Source organism: Gymnodraco acuticeps, unplaced genomic scaffold, assembly GCF_902827175.1.
Source record: "Gymnodraco acuticeps unplaced genomic scaffold, fGymAcu1.1, whole genome shotgun sequence".
NCBI classification, from domain to species: domain Eukaryota; kingdom Metazoa; phylum Chordata; class Actinopteri; order Perciformes; family Bathydraconidae; genus Gymnodraco; species Gymnodraco acuticeps.
Window position 1 is genome coordinate 674,072 of NW_022989982.1, and position 19,987 is coordinate 694,058.

Genomic DNA, 19,987 nt, shown 5'->3' on the forward strand with positions numbered 1-19,987 from the left:
AGCACTGTGAAATAATATGAATTCTATAATAAATATATACAAACATTAATCTATACAGTGTGCATATATGAATATACATATAACAAAAGGATGGCATATAAAAGTATATAATACGCCACAAAGAACATTAAGGTCATTTGAAACTCAGCCGAAGTTGTTATTCATAACTGCAAGTTCCTCACTTTTTGACTCCTACACACAAAAATACATACAAAAATAATTATTTCCCATCAGAATAAAAAACAAGACATTCATAAAGAAATGGGACAGATACTAAAAATACCAGGACCTCTTCCCCTGGAGCCTCCAGGTTGATAAGTCCTTAAACTCTAATGCCAGGCGATGGGCCCATTCTCTCCATGTGGCTTCACTCCTGCCTCCAGGTTAGACTTCATCCAGCAGGAAAGAAACTCTGATGCAGTCACTACAATCTTTTTTCTTGGATGAAAAAGGGAGTATGTTTGGTGCTGAATTTCTACAAATGCTACTATTTAATTTTTCACCAGCACTTCCAATGGTATTACTTGCTTAAAGTGACTATATCTGCATTTTCCTTGCTGTTTGAATCTTAATGGATTTTGCAGTTATTGTCCCTTTGGATAAAAGCGTCAGCCAAATGGAATGTCATGTCATTTTTGGACTTGCTGCAGTGCTTTGGGTATTGGGAATTATAACTTATTTTTTTAAATAAAGGGCATCAATCGGCAAAAATATGTACTTAATTAAAATGACCCTTGTCAATCATAAGAGTGGTGTTGCTGTGAAGGCCAGTAAAATAAAAATATATAAAACTATGGATATGGAAGATACTAATGACCCTTGTGTCCTTCATCACCCTCTTCACTTCACAATAAGGACATCAATTAAGAGGAATCAGAACTATAAAAATATCTCTTTCTTTGCTTATAAAATGTACTTTTTTAAGCTTTGAGTTGTTTCACTTCATTGATTGTCATTTCAGTGTGAACAGTGAAGAGTGACAGTGAGAGATGGAGAAAGAGAGGAGGGCGGATAGTGACAGGTGACAAAGGTCATGCGCCAGTTTCAATCCGACGCTCCTGAGAGCACACGGTGTCAGAAGTGTTGCAGCTCCAGATTGTGAAGGCTGTTCTTTGACTTATTTGTATGTTGACACTTAAATGTATATGCGTGAAGAAGTGTGACTGAACCAGGCCTGAGCATGACCAAATCATTACCCTGTAACCCTCATAAAGAAGATTTCGATGTATACAATTTCACCCCGTCAAATGGTAAAGGGGTAGTGATAAAAGACACTTTATGATTGGGGTTTTTAATAGATTTAAAAAACTGTCTCATATATTGTTCTTTGGAATTTTACTGTGTTAATTCTGCCTGTATTCAATATATTTCTACTCATGCTAAAATATTTCAATGTTTAGCCTACAGTGGAAAACAGTGCGAAACATGCATTTAGACTATTGTTAAAAGAAAGTCTATATTGAAACCAAAACTAATGGGAGTTAAGCCACGGTGACCCTTGTGCACATATCCAATGTTAGAGAACTTTTTATAATTCTTAATGAAAACAATTCATGAATAATGTGCTAAGATATCATGTAGCCCAACTGTATGCTATTTATGTTGCTGGATTTTGATGGTGGTGTTACATGACATGGCACCCATTTGGCTACACTATGGTCTATTTTTTTGGTCCATAAAATGTACTTTGCCTAAGGTTAGGGTTACACATTTTGGTTATGGTTAATTCAAATCCTAAGAAAAATATTTTACAACAAAATAACACACTTTAGATACATTCCTGATTATTTCTTTTTTGAAAATGTTTCCACACTGGTTTTGTTTTTAGCCTCTGCTGATTTATTAAAACTCCTCAACCTCCTGTCAATAGTAACACAACACTTTAGAATGACGGGAAATAACTGTACATTTTTAACCTCACAAACATGGCTGAGCATATTGCATTCTGTGGTACCACTTTACAATAAGACTACCCTTATAAAGGGTTTACGAATAGTTTGTAATTCATTTATTAATTAGGTTGTGAACACTTTATAAATCCTTAATAAGCTTTTATAAGACATGAGATGAACAGGGCAACTGTGACCGGTTGTTTGCCAAATAGTGAGCCCACATGTATCTGTACTGCTAAGCCTTGGCTACCTAGCTTACTTCGTCTCCTTCATCAGCCAGCATCCTCCTTGGTATCTGTTGCTCACTGAGTTGATTCTCGCTAAGTAGCCAATATAAGGCTTAGTCATCTTGCCAAATAGTGAGCCTGTGAAAGCTATGTTAGAACTGGTTTATAAATGGTTCTTAATGATTAATAAAGTGTTTACAACCTAATTATAAGCCCTTTATGAATCCTTTATAAGGGTAGTCTTATTGTAAAGTGGTTCGCATTCTGTCTACAAATAAGTGACCACTGAAATAATATTTTTGCACCAAATTCATCATAGACATTCAATTGTTCTTGACAGAGTGGAAGTACAATACAGTTTTTGTCATTTTGAGAAGTTCCTGAGCGGCTGATAGCAACTGACTCTCCTTTATGATAAACAGCCACATTATTAGCTTAAAGGAGAGTCTATGGCTGGGAGTTAGAGAGCTTGGTCTGGCCTCTCGCAGCCTGTGAAGAAATGGTTTTGATCTTACCACAGGCTAAACACTGCCAACAGGACTTGACATTGCAGAACAATTTCCCAATTACCTTTTGACATGCATATTGACACAAACGCGCAAAACTGTAATTTTCCCTCTGAATTTGTTAGCTTGAGGGGCTCACTTTCATGCCAGTGGATTGTCAGATGTGCTGCTCTCTCTCCCTCAGTTTCTCGTACTCACTATATCACTCTCTCTTTCCCAGTACATGTGTCCAGAGAAAGGATTCCCTACTGACAGCTGGAAAACGGAAAAGACCATTTCCAAAATGGAGGGGAAAAATGTGAACTTTCCACGAGGCTTTGTTCACATGAATTCATTTTTTTTGCCAATATTTAAATCTAGTTGAAGTTTGTGTTGTGTGTTTACTTCCTGTGTAAGATCTTATTTTTGAATCTGGGAAAACGTGCTTATTTTTCTCTCATGTTTTTGGAATCTTCATGGATTTAAATGCGATCTGATGCTTTGTTTCCACAAACAAGTTTCATCTAATACTTCTGAACACTTGTGTGCCAAAAACCTCAACCTTTCCCAATAAACATCGCAAACATGTTGTCTCCACATTGTCAATCTCATGGTTCTGGCCAAACTCAACATGCCAGTTGACACTGAAATGCCATAATCACTGGGATGTTTTCCTGCGTTTGAGATGTCCAGGCAGCAAAGAGAGGAGAGAGGACGGAGGCCGTGTCATCACGAGCTTGTCATCGTGCTGGGCTTGATTGGCACATGCTAGGCCGGATTACAGGAGCTGGTGTTGATGGAAGGTTACCCTGAGACTCCCAGCCGTCTGAACCCCTGAAAAGTGGGTCAGGCTTGGGCTTGGCTCTGCCCCGAGCCCCTTTGCCCCAGCGCTGGTCCCGATGCAGGAGCTGTGGAAGAGGAGGATGGAGCCTCAGGCCTCGGATGAAGGCCAAAGCCACTTCCTCAACCTTCCCTTGTTCCAGAAACAGAATCATATACATGGTTAGCTTTCTTAAAGATCCAGCATTTGAGTGAACAAATAATAATACACTTTTGGTTATGAGTATTGATTACTTTTCTTGTACAATGGCTTGACAAAAAAGCATTCAGTGCAGACATAGAATATAATCATAGAATATAATAGAATCCTTTACTCTCATTATACAGGTACAATGAGATGAGTAGAGCTACTCCTTTTTTTAAGGTGCCATCAAAAATACAAAAAACAAATAAGAGACGTACAACATTCAGGAGAAGACAACATACAAACAACAAGCATTTATACTTCAATATGCAGATAAAGTTAAAGTGCAGGAATATATCGGTTTAAGTCAAAATAAATATATACATATGCTTGTTTTCACATTTGTTTCAATCAAAACTAATGTTTAATTTATTTTTCTATACTTTAAACAAGCAACTGTTAGTGTGTTTGCTGCTTGAATGTCATGTGTTGGTGGTAGGAAGCCAAACACATGAAAATAACACAACTTCATATTTTGTGATACCCAGATGTTCCCAATTATGATCACACATCCCTGATTTTGTTTACACTCTTCCATTACAAACAGCATATTAGGCTGTCTCCAGATTGTGTGATGATGCAGAAATAATAGAGTTTGGATGTTGATTTGCTGTGAACTCCCAATGTTCAAAGTAGTCTAAATGTCTGGTTACATATTGAGCCCTCATGATCCAGTTCATGACCGGCCAGTGTGTTTATATAACACACATTTCAAAAGAAGCGCAACAAATAAGTATTTTTGACACTATGGGGTAACAAATGGTTCAAAAGTAGGATGGAGGCAAGTTTGTTTGTTTGTAAAATCAAATTATACATCATAAAGTTCTCACTGGTCTTATTGGGAAACCACTTTATATAGTGTGGTGACAGCGGGTGGAGTTTGACATTAAAGTGACATTGAAACAGTTAAAACAGTGTGGCTCATTTCTGCAGCTTGGAGTTAAAATACTAATGCAGAATATGGTATTTTCTTTAATACACGGACTAGAATAATTAACTAGCAGGATATTCAAAACCTCCTAGATGCAAACTTGAAAAGATTAATCATTTTCCTAGCTCCTGAAGAAGTCGCACAGCAGATACAAATGAGAAAATGTAAATGCGGCCTATATGAATTCACCATGGGCACCCTCTTTATCTCCCTCCATGGCCCTGGTGCACACTTTGAAAAGTGTGTAACCCAAATGAGCTCCGTCTTCTTTCAGTAGTCACCTAAATTAAAGCAGCCACAACTAAGGGCTGGGGCTGAACGCCAAAGCTTTGCAGTGGCAGCACCGTGTTTAACACAAGTTCCATTAAAAAGAGCCCATTACTACTACTGAGGGAAACGATGCCCGAGGCCTCTCTAAAGTGTTGCAAAAACCTCATTGATAATTAAATGTTGGTTACCCCCGGTATGCATCGCTCCCGCACTTTGCTTACCAATCAAACCTCCGCCCACCACTGCTGCCATTCGCTCCCTCTCCTCGGTGTTTATCAAGGAATCATACAGCTCTCTAATAGGTGCCAATTAGAACCAATGGGGGCTCTGGGGTTAATTATTCCCAACACATTATTTGATTGAGCGTATTTAGAGCAGTACAGTGCTGGGGAAAAATAGTGACAGCGGTAGATAACGCCTTAGTGTTTGTTGACAGTGACAGACACATGCCTGATAACGTGCACACACATCCAAATCCTCATCCTAAACAGCAGAAATGACTTTATTCCACTTCCTGTCACATGATACTTGATACTAAGCTGTACTGTATGCAATGTTCCTTGTGTAAAACAATATTAAAAAGGTGGAAACATTTAAAATGTTGCACCTCACTTCTTCCAAAACCACGTCCAATTGATTGACTGAAAAATCTGAAACGTTGACTTTAATGAAATGTATTATGTCAAAAATAAATCACAGAACTGTATTAGGTTAGTTGAAAGCAATAATATTAAGTTGCTTTCAATTAACCTCATGTGAAATATGTTGACATAATACATTTAATTAAAGTCTTCAGTGTTGGATCCTCACATCCTTCAAAGTGCTTTTGCTTTGAATTCTCACTCATAACAGCCCAGTGTTGAAGTCTCAAGGTAGCGTGAGAATACAGATATAAGAGGCAACTTGTTAATAATTTGTAATGTTGAATAATCTCACTCACACAAACAAGAAATGCCCCAAATGTATTAGATTTCACTGGCGATAGCAAACAAACAAAAACAACAACTGGTGAAAAATCATTATGCAGGTTCTTTCAAGTGCAACGAAGAGTGTATCGCCATCAATAATACAATATGTGAAGAGGGGGGGGGAAACAAATGTGGATTCAAGCGGCTCTCCTTGAACAGTAAACACTGGCAGGAGAAGAAAGTGAAGACAAAAATAATATGATACACAATGAGCTGTAGGTATCTGATTTATGCTGGGCAAATAGATAATAATCATTACGCCCAGATAGTGCCTCTCCTCAGCCACACAGCAAAGAAGCAAAGACATAAAAGTAAGTTGAGAATAAAGCTTTTGACAGGTTGCTAATGGATCGCTGTAGGCCCATCTGTTTCACTGCAAATAGAGAAATGTTGGGGTTTTTTGATTTGGGTGTTGAAACTGTTACCACTGTCACTGTAAACAATAATTGTCAAACATATTTACCTCGCAATCGCTTTAGCAGATGTTCCGCTTTTTGTTTCAAGCCGCTTTTTTGTGTGTTGTATCTCCCCTCTGCAGACACACCACACGCCCCCCCCCCCCCACCACCACCACTACCACTGCTGCACCCCCAACTAGAATATTGAGCAGGTATTTGCGAAAAGGTGCTCCAGGGCACAGAGTGCGAGGGATTGGGTTTGGGTGGGGCGGTGGGGGAGAGGGGAGGAGGGAGAGAGAGAGAGCAGGAGGGAGGAAAGAGATTATCTGGGCCCTTCATCAGCCGTTCAGCCCCCCCACCCTCCTCCTCCTCCTGCCCATCGTGGAGCCCGAGGGCCCGAGGAGGCGGCCCCGTGCCTCGCAGCCATGCAACCTCTTTATCACTCTAATCTGTTAATTGTAGGCGCTCAATTGGCACATGGTGGCTTTTTATTAGAGCCTCCCAACATTAACTAGACGGAGAATGTAGAAAAGCTGGTGTGGCCTTTTCTGTTCCTGTGCACCATTGTATGTATCTATAGCATTTAGCAGGACTCAGGTTTCAAATTCCTTTCACTTACACTTATAAAATCTAAAATCTAAAATGGTACTTTACATAAGTACCATTTTAAGTTACTTGTACTTTACTTTTTTGATTTTACTACTACAATTCAGAGGTAAATAGTCTACTTGTACTCTATTTAATACCTTTTGTTACTTTGCAGATGTGGATTAATGATGTGAAATATAAACAACAGTTAAATAAGACTTTAGTTACACCTGCAGTACACAGTCATTCAAACTAGCTGCATAATTATACTCAAAACATATTATGTAAGGGAAACTTCTGTGTAGCAATGCAGTGGGAGTCACCGACTCAGGAAAGAGACACGGGTAGAGCAGGAGCTTTGATGTCAAACACTGATGGTTTATTTGGAGCTTCGGCCGGAGAATTCACATCACAAGTCACAGCAGCCACGATCTGACTGCACGGTAGAGTTGCCACGTCAATTCTAAAGAACTCTACCCCAGACCCATGTATTTAGCTAGTTCCGAGAGCATCATCAACATGCCGCATAACAAGATAAAATCATAACACCTCTATCAGCTGACGTCAACAGGCAGGAACATAGAATCATAACACCTCTATCAGCTGACGCCAACAGGCAGGAACAGGGAGACAGAACACTGAGAGCACAGCAGCCAAGGTTATGAGGTGCGTGTGCTCAGTCAGGACAGTTTGAACTGATAAACTGGGTCAAAGTTATGGGCCTTGGAAAATATTCCCCAACACATTATATATATTATTGTTGAATGCGCCAATCTGCACAATGACTACTTTTACTTGAGTTACAATTTGAATGCAGGACTTTTACTTTTGTAACAGAGTATTCCTACACTCTGGCAATTCTACTTTTACTTAAGTACAAGCTCTGAGTACTTCTCCCACCTCTGTTTTGAGCTTAAAAGCTGCAACAAATATTAAAAACCTGACACCTAGTCCATATAAGAGACACAATGCATCTCTTTTTCTTTAACCCCCTGATGTTCTCCCCTCACAATGGAGGCTTGGCTCTTTAGAAGCAGACTGAATGCAGGGATGACCCTTTACTGCAGCAGGCGATCAGCAGATCTGATCTCAGGTGTTCTCCTGCTGTCTTTGTGCAGCTTGTTACAGTGAGCTGATCCCCCCCCCCCGCTAAAGGACACTTTGAGGGAGGACTGCTGGAAGGCCAGAGGTCTCCCCCCTGTCTAGGCTTGTCTGTGACGACTGCTCTTTCTCCCCCCCCCATTCAATTTCTCTGCCTCCACCTTTGTTAGTCAGACTTGTATCAATGAGACGTCCCTGTTTTTAAAACATAAAAAGGGGTGGGGGATTTACTGATCAGGTGACGCAGACATAAATGCACACACCTTCAATGCTTTCTGTGGCCCAAACAGCTTGTGTTTGTTGTCAAAAGACTGATTAGGAATAAGACCCCCTCTCCATGCTGAGAGGTCAACAGCCGCTAAAGTCTGATAAATCTGCCTGTGCAAACATTAATCACAATATCAACAATCCACCAAAACGCGGCTGTTAAATGTGACTAATTAACAGTGTAGTCAAATTGTGTCCCTCAAAAGAAGGCAGCAATATTTTATTCAATTGTATGAATTGTTTGTTTTTTTACGTGTGGAGAGATCCAAATTACTTGCCTGGAAGTTAACATTCAAAATGTGATTTGCATGTGTTTGCAGGGTCACACCTCAGGAGTTAGTTTTTTTAGTATCAAAGGTACGCCCAGCGATTGATGCTTTAAAATGTTTGATGTCAAAGGGGAGGGCGCAGTACTTTCAACAAAAGTTTTACCTCATGAATCCCGCAGAGAAATGCAGGCCTGCAACCTGGTGACAGAACAATGGAGTGAGCGATTTATGGCTGGCTATTAACAACTCCTGCTTTCAGGCCTCCATACTGCAAACAGGTGTTTTACGAGTCCGCCTGCTGTTTATTTCCACCAACTTTCAGAGTTTCCATTTCTACACCCGACCAAGGGTTAAAAAAAATCAAACACCTCAGTAGAAGACAGAATCACATGGTTTGCACTCACTTCGTCATATTTCAGCTACAGAGGAGAAACACTGGTCCCTTTGCAGCTGAACGATTAATATTTTCCATGTTATGGCTCATCACTCACTTAGCCTCTTTTTATTGGTTCTTCACCACAGAAGAATTAGTGCTGCAGGAACTTTAAAAACTGCCATGAAGGACGCAAGAGGCATGACACCGCCTCACAATAGCAAAGGGTACAAATTGATTTAAATATAAACATGTCCGGCTTACGATCAGCATCTCCTCCAAAACAAACCCAATGTCCCCTTTTTTTTCTCTGTTTTTACTGTTTGTGTGAGATTTACAAAGTCACTTGAACCAAGCTGCAAGTAAATAAAAACATCATGATAACGAATTGGATTTGGAGATTCAATTTGTTTAATTTTTCACAGGCTGGAAAGACTTTTGGTTCAATGGGATCTTTGTTTTGGGAGACGAATTTCTGGGAGAATATATTTGTGACTGAGCAAGTGTTTTGATTTTGAGTCTTTTCCCACACATGTGCTTAAATCTTCAGAATGCGTTTAATTTCCAAATTTTCAATGCATCTATGTTTGATTTTGTGCTCCTCTGAGTGGAGAGAATTGTGTGTTTGAGCTTTTTTTTTAAACTCTTCGCAGCCGTTAAGTTTTTATCTTGATTCTGCGGCCTGGTCACAAGGACTTCATGCGGCAGACAACAGTGGGTATGATACAGAACTAAACACGGCATGAATATGTCTATTTTGGGTCAATGGACAAAATGCAGCTGCAGAATCTCTCCTCGATCACATCTGCTCACACAGTTAAGGGTACTGCCATTTATTTGACGATTGACTTCAAGACTCAAGGTACATTTATATTTCAGGCACTTAGCTACGCTCGGGTTGCTCAAGGTATCATTTTTTGGGGAAAATTGAGGAGATCTGTTTGGGAGGGAGAAGGAGGATGTGAAGCGTTTCCTGAATGGATACGTTTTCAGGTTACGGCAGAAGACAGGGAGTAAGTCTGCCATCCAGCATGGAGTGAAACTAATCTAATTCACTTTAAGGAATGCAAGAGGGCCAATGCATACAAGGTGTGAGGCGACGGCCTGTAAACAAAACTTGTGGAGGGTTAAATTAGAACCTGACACACATACAATATATCTTCAGAAAAGCTAAATATAACCTAACATGCCTAGCTTTTCCATGTTTGAGGTGTGACTGTAATGTCTAGGTAGGTTAAGACAGCTCTTAAGAAAACAATACGTGTTGATTTATTGACTTGTTAGCCAGCACTCACAGAAAAACTATTTTTCTCTCTGTCATGTTGCTAAACTGTTTAGTTTACTATCATTGTGATGCTATTTACAGTTTACAAGGAGGACAAACAACACAACTAGCTTCAGAGTAACAACATGTGTTACTAGTAAAGATCCCTCATTGGGATTCCTGTCACAGTAAAATATGAAAAATGTGTCCTCCTCCAAATTGCTGCTGTTGGATTTTGGTAGAGAAGGAACTGTAGCATTATAGTAGTGGGACTTAAACCTTGTCTGTATGTGTGTTTGACAGGCTAAAAGTAATTGTCTGTGTACTGAAGCATTAGCCATTTCCTGTTGTGTTGACAGCTTTGTCATTGGCGGTCAAACTTTGCAGCGGCTGAACATGCCACGCTCCAGACCGCACTCCAGTTAAATAGCTTTTATTGGGTGACTTTTCGCCAGGCTAAATGGGGATACATTTTATTCGCAGTGTTTGGGGAGAGCCCGAGGTGTGTACGGCCAACATAAGTGGAAAGGCTTTGCAACTTAAAGCAGCCCTTACCTCGCGGCACTGTTTTATTACAACTACTGTTTACATCTCCCAATACATCCTAAGTATTTCCATTATTAAGTTTGGACAAATCATTTGCCTGGGGTTCAAGGTAGTATGCCATTGAAACATGATCCTACTGTTGATCTTATTACTGCCAAACCAAACAAGCAGAAATCAATTTCAGCAGGAAAGGTAAAGGAAGAAGGGAAAAAAAGAGGAAATTAGATCAAAACGATCGGGGGTGGTGGTTGCAGCTGTGGGTGCAGCAGAGAGGAGGGGCTAGGAGCTATATATGACACCAGTGTTTGTTCACTGCCCAAAGTCGACAAATAGTGAGCGCTGATTTCTAAAGCATTCAAATATTGTACATCACCCCCACCTCCTGCCCCGGAGGTAAAATCAGACACCTTGGATTACATTTTCTTTGTATTCATCACACACTGAGCTTAGTTTTTAAGACTCACTCCACACTGGGAGAAAAGTATGTTCCAGCTGCGTCGGTACTAACGACGCCTCAAGTCTGATTAGCTGACAGTTTAAAGGTTTTTATACACCGGGTTTTCATTTCATACATTGACTTAATAGAGTGTTAATGAAAATACAGATGCTGTTCCTCTAGCCTGTACATCCTGTATTTATTAGTTTTTATTGGGAGCGTACATGAAATTGATGTCCTGTAACCAAATATCGCAGATTAAAACTAAAATAATTAAATCAAGATTTCCCTCTGATCTTCTAAGGATGTTAGAATAGGAGCTTGCTAAAAAATGACAGGGTAAAGAATACTGCTGTGTCCCACTGAACGTGAATCTATCCCAGGAGATGTTGCACCCCTGCAGAAAAATGGGTGAAAAAAGGAGGTGATAGATTAGCCCTAGGAGTAAATACAGAGATTCTGGCAGCAGGCCACTTGCAGCCTCTATAAAACAGCAACATGCGTAGTCTTCCTGCCATATCCCTTTCATTTGGGTGGCACTGCAGAGGAGAGGACTGTGCATTTACACTGTTAATACCACATCAGTGATGTCATGGAAACATTAGCCATACACCCTCTGTCCACGCAGGAGGTGACAGTTCACAAATGTACTAATTGCCTGCAGTATGTTGGTGTCGAAGATGCTTGCTCAAATGCACATAAACACAAATATTTAAAATGTCCTTAAAATAGCTTGATCTACTTTACATTTTAAAGTTAGTTGACAGAAATCTTTATTTACAATGCTCACAATGAACATGAATTGACAAGTCAACGTGAAAATGGCATCGCAAACTTATTCCAGAGCTTATTATATGAATATTACAAAACAAACTGGGCCATTTGCATTCTGCTTTCACATGGTTAAACCCACGGTGCAGAGCCCGCTACTAACATATGGCATATTCCTTAAAGATCATACATATTTCAAATATGTTAATATTGCGCGCAATATATGCAGTGAGAGGTTACAAAACGCACATTAGAAAGCCATGAATTAATCTCATGAAAAATGCAAACCTGTCTAATTATTCTTTGGGACAATCATCAATTGCAAAACAGCTTTATGCATTCAAAAAGAGGGAACAAATAGTCGAGGAGGGAAATGTTGCTCCCCTTCTGCATTAGCATTTTTGTGTTAAGCACTGCAGTGTTTCTAGCACTGGTCAGTCATGCAGGCTGCTCGAAATTAAGCAGAATTTCCAAGGACTTTCGTCCTCTTACATCATGAAGCAGGGACAGTAATGAGTGAAGAAGCTCTTTCTCTCTGTATGCAAATCCTTGGGAATGTGCAGAGGCCCTTAATGTAACACATAGTTGATTTCCCAGCTTTTCTGCTTTAAATAGCTTTGTGAGAAAGGCAAGGATCACCGGCATGCTCCTGAACATGCACACGCAAAGAAATATGAGCGCCATGACATGCTGTAGTACCTATTTGACAAACAATTCAGAACTAACATTGAAATGAATTGTCAAATGCATGTACTTAATAGAAAATATCTGTCTGTGGCAACACTAATTGCCTGTTATCTTTGCAGATAGCTAAGGTGTGGCTTTGATTGCATACTTGCTCGTATATGTGCTCTACTGTGGAACTGTCAACCTGTCTGTCTTCATCTGTCACTCACAGCGGTCAGTAAAGATACCGGCATGTCAGTCCACCAGAAATACAACAAACAAGCAGGAAGGTACCTTTAATTCTTTGACAACTTTCAGGTTTAGGCCTAATGCTGTTCATAACACCAACAGTAAACAAACCATAGCACCAACTTGTCAAGCTAATGTATCTTTCTACACTCAAGTCAAAACATATTTATCTTAAAACTTTAAAGAACAGCTGCATTTCATCAAATGGGAGCTTGGCCTTGAAAGCACTACTCCTTTACCGCTCACAAATCTAAGAGAAGACAACATTTCTTTGATGCTAGACAACCCAAACGGCAAACATAATACTGTCTGCAAAGTGTGAATATTTGTATCTTTTTTTCCCCCCTTCCTCTACTCTTTTCTTTTCTGCCTGCCCTGCTGTCTGCCTGTGTTGTTTTGAAGCGGTGAATAGATTTAAAAGATGCAGGATGACAAGACAAAGAGCTAGGGAATAGCCCCCGGGCGCTTGTGCTTTAAGTCATGCCATTTCCTTGCATGGCAGGCAGCCCTAAATAAGTTACTTATAAGCATTTATTGATGCACAAGTGTGGCATCTGTTCCTAGGCTGCGGTTCTGGATGTAATTAGCTCAGAACCTTACGCACTTCAATCAAGCGACACATTAAGAGATACAACTCCCCCACACCCCCTCCCCTTCAATGTTTCCTCCCTGATTCCCTCTTTCAATCTCTCTCGCTTGGGTGTTTTACTCATTCACACTGCGCGGAATCCTCCATGCACAGTAATTACTCTACGATAACCTCCATCATCATTATCGTTATCCTCTCCAGCATTCAGCCAGCATAGTGGGGATTGCTTAACTGTAAAACTGGCGAGTTTCTGCCATGGCGTGAGGACTCGCTTTGATGACATCACCACCAATAAAGGGACGCTAAACAATCAAAAAGGCACATGAAATCAGTCGCTGGTTCAGACGTGAGCTATTTCACAGAGCCAGATTTGAAACGACCCCTGAAATTCTTTTAATAGGGTTTGTTTCACTGTGCAGGGATGGCTTTGTTGCCTTGTGTGTGCACACACAGACATACCATGGTGTGTGTCCGTGTGCATGTACTTAGGCACGGCCAAAAGAGGAATTCAATTTGATTAATTTCAGACGGATTTTGGAAATATAAACTATTCATTTTGTTGCATAGAACACAAGAGAAGGTTTAAACCTAGCCCAGGGGTAGAGTCTTTGTGTTGAGTCTTCTTTGATATTACTGAAGGCTTTTTATTGAGCTCTTGACATGATAGATAAACCATACAGTGGATTGAATGGCCTTCCTCTGCAGCACCCAGTAAATGCCATATGCCATTAACAATGCTGCAGTGGGGTACATAAACCATTAATATAACCTTTATGACCGTGCGCTCTAACTGAGCATGTCTCCAATACGCAGCTCCGCCTCTGATGGACGTGTTATCTGAGGCCTCCTCTCAATACCACTAAAAGAAGAATTTAATTGCACCAAACAGATGAGATGACAGACATTAGCTTTTTAAAGGCCGTCGTAAAAATGGAGACAGGATGAAAAACACAACAACTGGTACACCTATCTCCTGCAAACTCAGTCAATAAAAACTACACCTCAATATGGAGGAAATGAAAAATGCAGATTGTGGTTTCTATGAGGTTTGATAAAGCAAATCCAGAAACCAGTACCAAGGAGTCTGTGACCTGCTGTGTGGGTTTAATTGACGGGACAGTACGAGTGCCTCTTCCAGGCCAGGGGTGTGGAGAGGGTGGAGAGTGACAGGCGATCCGTCACAAGATGAGTGGGCCCAGTATGGAGACCTGTGGGGTGCCACAGACCCTCGGCCACTCCAGCAGGGCCTGGCCATTGATCATCACTGGGGGCCTATCGAGGAAGGGATGTGACTAAAGCAGGCTTGCGTGGAACAATGGTCCATAGTTTGGCCGACGTGCTTAAGCAGCTGGGCGTCAGTGCCTTTAATAGAAGGGGTAGACTCCCTCTATATGGTCAACAAGGCATTGTCTGTTCCCCCCCTTAGACAGAAAAGGTGGTTTTCTGCGAGGGGTTGGACCCACTGTCATGTGGTGACTTTTTACCCCTCAGCCAGCAGTCTCAATCAACTCAATGGACTTTGTGGCTGACATGGTCTATATGTTTGTATGGAGGGGGGAAGCTACAAAGGAAGAAAGCAGCCCATTGAGTCACATAGAAGGGGGAACACACACAGCATATCACAAGGGAGCATCTGGTAGGAGGAATGTGTACATGATGTCAAATGATAGTCCAAAGATAGGCCTCCCTTCATAAAAACCAGCGAGGGTGATAAAGGGCAGCCCTGACAAGAAGAGTCAAGAGGAAGAGAATCTTGTTTGTGTTGCCTCGTCGGAGAGTTTTCTTAATGGGGTTCGTTGCTAAGATTGGGGAGGTCTGCCGTCTTGTGACACATGAGAAGGAATGTTTCCATGACCAAGTAAACTGTCTGACTCAAATCGTGCGGTTGGCTAGAGGAACAGACAAGATAATACTGTCTTCCCCTCCCATTCCCCTTCAGCATCCACACCAAGTATGTCTGTCTGGAAAGATAAAAAAGTTTTGAAGAGCATGCGTGCAAATCCACCTTGATCCGTCCCCTGAATGCACACTTACTGTCAGCGTAAGCCAAGGCATGTTCAGGCACATGGGAGCTAACAAGAATCCTGCAAACACCTGCTATAATTCTCTGCAGTTTGAGTATGGGTATCAAATCACCACCTGTCTAAGCACAGGTATAAGTGGAGGTAAGACCTTTTTCATGAATGTCTCGAAGTGTATCTGTTATTAAGCAGGTGATTAACCATGGATAGTTTACCCTTTCATGCCCCAAGTTCAGGTACCTAAATCAGTAGAAATTCCTATCTCCTGCAGGAACCAATAAAGTATCATTATATAATTATCACATATAGAGATTTGTCTGGCTACTGTACCGACCGTCTTCTTCATGTCTTTTATTTCGGTGTCTTAAACCTTGAGCCCAGTATTCTAGGGAGGATGTTTGTCAGATTTTGCACCAAATAATTGTATCCTGAATTCTGTGCTCGTGCCGAGTTGTGTTATATTGTCCCATATATATACCATATGTGGCATGCATGTTAGTATATATTTTCTTATAAGCATTTGTGAGAGGCCCTAAGTAGGGGTTTACCTTATGGGAACATGTTTACATGTAAGCTCAGTATACCACAGACATGTAGCTAAACAAATAGAGACATTGACTATACAAAGACTTGTTAAAAGTAAAACACGAGCCTAGACAAACACACATAAACACATATGTTAATTTAGTTCAACCAGGTTGCATGATTGTCATACAGCCATGAGTTTCTCTTAAGTTGATGTCTTCCAACCCCTTATAATAAATGGCCTTGGTCCCAGCCACCCAGTGTCATACAGACCAAATGGCAGCGGGAAACAGAAATCAACCATCCATTCATCATGCACTTGTCAGATTTTGACCTCCCTACCATTAGCCGGCAGATGTTGCCCAGCGTTCATATGAACTCTGCCTGTGCGTTCAGAATAACCCAAGACCACCAATCCGTTTGACTGTGACTCAAAACACACACAAGCACACATTTGTTTGTGGGTGGGGACAGAGCCCGGCACAGTATAATAAATAGGGTGTGTGGGCAAGTCACAAGGGAATACCTCAGCTCAGCTGTAAAACTCTGCTGGTTGACTGACCCAACTATCTGTTAGCCCCCCCCTGTAACTGTCCCTTTGGGTCTGGCTTGTGGAGTCCTTCCCAAGGGGGTCCTCCTTTAAGCCACCTGACTATTACCTGTGGACCGAGCTGTCACAGTTACCTGCACAGGGGAGCTACAACACACACAAACAGATTAATGCCACACACACACACACACACACACACACACACACACACACACACACACACACACACACACACACCACACACACACCACACACACACACACACACACACACACACACACACACATCACACACACACACACACACACACACACACACACACACACACACACACACACACACACACACACACACACACACACACACACACACACACACACACACACCACACACACACACACACACACACACACACACACACACACACACACACACACACACACACACACACACACACACACACACACACACACACACACACACACACACACACACACACGGTGGTGACACCCTGAGGGAATGTTGTGGCAGGGGAGCGAGCAGCTCTGGGGAAAGAGAGCATGCCATCAGTCAGGAGATGGCCATGTGCTGACTGAAAAAAAAAAAAACTCACTGGTCAAAGACAAGCAAATGCAGGACGTTTTTCTAATGCAGGAGATCGGACACGGCACAAAGACAACCTGAAAGCAAGCTGGTGGACGTGGACAGGTATATTTACTACAGAGCTGATTAGGGAATGTGGAGCAGGTGAGTAGAGAGGATGAGCAAGTGAAGTGAATCCACATTTTTCCTCAAGGTTGAATGCCCTTTGAAAAAAGCCTCAGCTAAATGAAATGTAATGTAATTTGATAAACTGATTACTGTGTACTAAATAGGCTACACACTGTGATTTTTGTCTGTGAATTATTTAAGAAAAGTCTGCTTGTTTTCTTTTTTTGCACAGAAATAACTTGTTGCAAAGGAACAGCGTCTTCTCCCTGAGCTGAGAGGTTGTACCCTGTTGCAAAGCACTGACCAGCGGGGTCTGCAGACAGCGGAGCGGAGAGAGACGCAGAAAACAATCTTCTGCTTGTTTCTGCCTTACCTCTTCTGACATGGTCTGACCTCTCCATCGATCTCCTCTCCGAACAATGGGCTTCCTCCTGAAGAGCAGGCTGTGTGTGTGTGTGTGTGTGTGTGTGTGTGTGTGTGTGTGTGTGTGTGTGTGTGTGTGTGTGTGTGTGTGTGTGTGTGTGTGTGTCCTCTTTCCTGGCAACATATTTTGTTCTAACCAACATGCCCAGAACTCTCCCGGACAAGTCTCTAAGGTGTTTTCCAGAAAGGCTGATTCTGATGTTCATATATTGTTGCTACAGCATGGAAGTCGTACCAGCATGCTAATATACTTTAATGCAGTTGTATATATATAATGATGGAGACATATCTTTATTTAAATCATGTCATGAGATTTAAATTTTTGTCAATCATTCATAACTTGAGATGTTTGTGTGCGGTACTAATTTACTAGCAGTGAGAGCAGGTTTGTCGTTTTGCCTGTCAACATCAATGACAGAAAGCAAGGTGAATCATCTGAACACACAGAGACACACACACGCATACTCACGCAAGCTTGTATGCACGCAAACACTACCCACTCGTCTTATCTTACACAGCTCGTAAGTAGTAAATACAGTACAGTGAGTACACCAGGACCCCTGCCAAAAACCAGTGAAAAATATCAAAAGGAAGTGAGGAAGGAGAAATAAAATGAAACTGAGAGAGAGGGGGCGAGGAGAAAGGGATGGAGAGGGCCTAGAAAGTGACTTGAGATAAAAATAACTAGTCACACGACACAGAACAGATCTGGGAGCTGCTTCTCTCGCCTCAGGGCTCGGCCTGCCCAGCCACTATTGCGAGGGGGAGGAGGAGGAGGGTGAAGAGGGGGGAGGGATGAAGGGGTGATGGCAAAAAATGAGAGAGGGTTTGGGGGATGGATGGAGTGGACAGGGGAGAAGGTGGTGGTAAAGGGCAAACATCTGTAAGGCTCACAGAGGGAGGTGGAAGAGGGGAAATGGAAGATGAGTGAGAGAAAGGGGACAAAAAGTAAGTATGAAAGAGAAATAAGAGCATAAAAAAAGGTAAAAAAGAGACAAAGAAATGGAGGTGTGTTTGATGTATTGGCTCTTGCTCACTAGTGTGAGTCCGCCTGAATATGCTAGAGGCAAAATAAAAATATATTTTGTGATTAATTCCAAAGAAAGTGGACTATTATGAAGGGACTCCACCAGCCAGTGCATACAGTAACATAAATATTAAATGAGCACCATACAATGCGATGCAAATATCTGGCAAGGGAGTGAAAAACAAGGTGTTCAAAGCTCTTAATATGTATTCAACTGAATTGATAATTCATTTATGAATAATGCATTTGTCTTGTACCCTGATAACACCCATAATATAGGAAACCTGTGGCCTTCTTCTCATTTCCTAATCAAATTCTGTCTTGCATTAACATTTTTGCACAAACTAAATACTGGTCATTTGAGATCTTTGCCAGAGACTTACAGGGTTGTGCTGCCACTCAACTTAAATGGAAATGAATCATATTTAGTTATGGGTGCTTAAAACATCCAAAACATTCATATAATTCCAGAAAAATCTTTGTTGTTACACGACCTCACTGCCAAACATTCTTGGTTGATACAATTAGTTTACAGACTATAGTTCCTGGTAAATCTGCCAAAGTAGATCTGGAATAAAACTGAAACTATATATGTGTGGAGTAAGTGGGAAAATATGCTTTTTGATATTTGAAGCGACTCTTTAAATAAGAGAAAATCCGATCTAAATAAACCTTCAACATCTCCCCAGCACAGTTTCTGGCAGTCGTCTTTGGGAAAATGTGCCCATGCTAATGTTTTACAAATCTTGTGAAACAGCAGTCGGCTCTCAGGACACCCCACACAGCTAACCTGATGAAAAGTCCAAGAAATCCTCCACCACTGAGGGGGATCTGGTTTTAGAGTCCAAGGCTAACAAGCAGCTGGAGCGAAACCTCTTCAGTCCCGCCTCTGCAGCGACGTAAAAACTTCCCTGCCAATGTGCAACTGACTGACAACAGCGTGTTTCCATCCTGGCTCCATATGCCCTCCATGCTGCTTAACAACCTCGTCAGTGGATCCTGCAAAGGTCCATAAAAAATAGGCGACCACAGATAACGCCTGATGGCCATTATTGGCACCAGGAGGGGGGTCCCCACCTCCTGAAGCAAGGCTAATTAACCGACAGGCTTATCTAATGATACCCCTATCTCTCTTTTTTAGTTCATCTCTCTGTCTCTCAGCCGAAACCCCCCTTAGACACCACTGCCTGCGCGCTGACATTGTTTTCTATTATTATTCAGGCTGTGATGCCTCGGTAAGTAGTGAAAAGCCTGTTGACCATTCAGTGGCCAGGGGAGAGGAGAGCTGGGGCTGTGGATAATTAAAAGTTCCCCAGGTCTCTAGCCCTCAGGGGTCAAAAGGAGGGGCTTGAGGGGATGACACAGTGGCATGTGATGGACAAGTCGCTCTTTTGGGTAGCTCAACAAATCTGAGAA